Source organism: Triticum dicoccoides, unplaced genomic scaffold (genome assembly GCF_002162155.2).
Source record: "Triticum dicoccoides isolate Atlit2015 ecotype Zavitan unplaced genomic scaffold, WEW_v2.0 scaffold76280, whole genome shotgun sequence".
Lineage (NCBI taxonomy): Eukaryota > Viridiplantae > Streptophyta > Magnoliopsida > Poales > Poaceae > Triticum > Triticum dicoccoides.
In genome coordinates this window covers 1-3,158 of record NW_021297991.1, presented here as the reverse complement: position 1 = coordinate 3,158, position 3,158 = coordinate 1, and the positions used below count along the sequence as shown (strand labels likewise).

General features: G+C 52.4%; 1 pseudogene; it reads right to left on the bottom strand.

Moving 5' to 3' along the window:
* Window positions 1–8: 8 nt before the first annotated feature.
* On the bottom strand, window positions 9–1,839 carry LOC119347824 (annotated as a pseudogene).
* Window positions 1,840–3,158: the final 1,319 nt, after the last annotated feature.

Genomic DNA, 3,158 nt, shown 5'->3' with positions numbered 1-3,158 from the left:
CCATTCTCTTCATCATCTTCACCATCCAGTACTTTGGAGCTTACTCCAGCTTGTACATGTTACCTCAGAACACTGGGATCAAGAAGTACATGTTACCTCAGAACACTAGGACGAACACTGGAAAGGGTTGTCAGCAGAGAGATCCGACGCTTTGCTGAAACTCCAGAGGTTCTCCTCCAGAGGCTCCCCCACCACCACTATGGAGTGATCGCAGACCCAACCTCGGTGCGTAAAATCTTCCATTTTAGTCATCAGCTCATCCATCTCATCCGGCGAAGCGAATATTTCTGCAGTAGTCCTGACGAGCAAATACCACGTCTCGTTCGCGCTCCTGTCGAGAAACTTGAGGAACTCCATCTCGCTTCGATCCCCCCGGAATTCATGGAAGATCATCTCGGTGACGTGCGACTTGAGACATTCGATAGGACAGAGCTCTCGCCAAGAACTTGGCATTGTGCTTTCTAGTGCGTTCATCGGCTAGGAGAGACTGCAAACATCAACTTATGTAGTCGACATTAGTTCAAATCATTCACCTAACTAATTAAGAAATAAACGACGATACGAAGGGCAAATCGACAACGACTGGCTGAATGGATGTGAGTGCCGTCACCTCGATGTGCAGCATTTCAATGTTGGGGAAGCATCTGAGTAAGCTGGCCAGCATCTTGACCTCCTTGAGGACACCAAAGTTCACCTTCAAGGCCAGTATCTTGACGGTCGGAACCACGGTGCTCGGGCTCGGCTTCGTGTCAGGCTTGCAACGCGACCCACCAAAATAAAACAGATATCATACACTCATACTGTGCTACATTTGTGTATGATTAGGTACAGTTCAATGCTCACACACAAGATCATGCATCAATTAGTGGAAGTGAGATGCATGGACAGTACACAGTAGAAAGGCGGTACCTTGATGAGGTTGCCGCCAATGTTGAGCTGGTGGACTCTTGGCTCCAGGTAGCCGAGCACGCGCAGCTTGGGCGCAGCAGCAATCTTCACAGCCACCGAATCACCTTCACCGAATGAGACATCGCACCAGGAGCGGGCAGTCCATGACGGCGATCTCCTGCGCGTAGTAACTCCAGAGGAGCGCTGATTTGAGGCTCTGGCTGCAGAGGTGAATGTGGTGGAAGATACGGCTGAGGACGAGGACGAGGGTGTCCAGAACGGGGCTGCGGGCGAGCAGGTGGTCGAGGTTGTCGCAGTCGGGCATGTGGACGCCGAGCAAGCTGAGCTCCCGGAGGTGCGGGAACAATCCCTCCTCTCTGCCGGCGCCGGTGTCAGGGAACCGAAAGTATCCCAGGAAGAGGCGGCGGAGCGAGGCGCAGCTGAGGACCCCGGCGGGCGCGTCGGGGAGGTGGTCGAGGTCGGCGGCCATGTTGTTGACCAGGACGAGGTCCCGGACGGCCTTGGCGGCGAGGAGACGCGGGCACTCGGCGAGCTCGAGGCTTTGGCGCCGGAAGTCGCAGCATCTGATGCTGACGGTGGCGAAGGGGCCCGGGTGGGCGGCGAGGACGCGGGCGACGGCGGCGGCGAGCTCGGGCTGTCGGGACGGGAGGAGGTGGGGGTCGTGGAAGACGAGCGGCGTGGAGCGCCAGAGGTGGCGCCAGCGGGAGGCGAGCGCGGCGGTGCGGGCGGCGTCCCTGGCGGGGAGCCGGGACACGATGTCCCTGAGGGGGTGGTCGTGGAGGGCGCTGATGCGGTCCTCGCCGGCGCCCGCGGCGGTGCTGGCGGAGAGGAAGGCGCTCTCGGCCCTGAGGATGGCCTCGCCTCCGGGGAACCAGTCCAGGACGTTCCAGACGCCGGCGGCCATGGCGGTGGCTGGATGATTCCGCCGGAATTGGGGGAGGAATGGGAGGAGTGGGGAGTGCGGTGGTGGGTCTGGGCTGCGTGGTGGTGTAGGCAATTGAGTGGGCCGAACAATTGTCGGGACATTTGCTCGCGGGCCCATGAAGCCGCAGCATCCGGCTCAAGCTGTTGGCAAAACAATTTCTCAAACAAAAAAAAAACTGTTGGCAAAACATGTGGCAAGACCTCCTAAAAAAACATGTGGCAAGAGCAGTTTTCTTTTTTGCGATGGAATGTGGCAAGAGCAGTTAATGGTTGTAGATTTTGATAAAGTCAAAGCATGTGGCAAGAGCAGTTGGTGCTCTGTTTATTTGTAGTTCGCGAATTAGATTTGTCTCAAGTCAAAATATTGTAAATTTTGGTGAAATTTATTTTAAAATGATCAACATTTACAATACCAAATGTGGTTGTAATCTGTCCACCAACATTGAATGTTCTGCGAGATCCCATGTGTCTCTCTGTGCCACCAAATGTCAGCAGCGTCTATACCTCGCCTGTTGTGAGTTGTACGGTCGCCTGGCCTCCAACTGATGGCGCCGGCTGGTCTGGCGACCTCTGCCATGTGAGACCTTCTGTAGAATTGCAGCATCAACGCCTCCCTCGAAAAAATGTGACCACCGTAAACGTTCAACATATCATGTGCATTCTCTAAAAAAACATATCATGTGCATTCATTTTCTTTCATATTTTTTTTACCTTTTGCTTTCATTTTTATTTTCATATTGTTTCAAGAAAAAAGGCCTCCGGTGATGATTTTTCCCTCCGGCAGGGTGCCAGAGAAGGCCTCCAGTTGATATCGCTTCAGTACAGAGACTTGCGGTGGCGGAGCGGAAATTCTAAGTTTCTTTCCGGGGTTTTTGGTATTTATAGAAATTTTTTACGTCGGTCAATTTTACAAGTCCTGCACGTATACCTAGGTTGTCAATTTTCTCACCCTAAAATAAACTATATAACACAAAAATTATACCTTTTGAAAATAGAAACTCCGTAGTTTATGTTGGTATATTTTTTGTAATATATGACTTGTATTAGGTTGGTCAAATTGACGACCTAGGGGTACGCGCACGCCCTGTAAACTGAGAGAGAGGTAGTATATGTTAAGCTTCTATTATCCAAACAATACACATGTATTCCCAGCTTGGGCTACGAACTGAAATTCATTTAAGGCATTAATCAACAACCAGGTCAGTGACAGTGCAGCTGCAACAGCCAGCCATGCGTGTCTGCCGAACAGTTAGCTCGAAAGCTCGTGTCGTGCTTTTTTCCTCTGTTCCCTCTCGCGTCGCCCCGCGCATGACCGAGAGGAAACC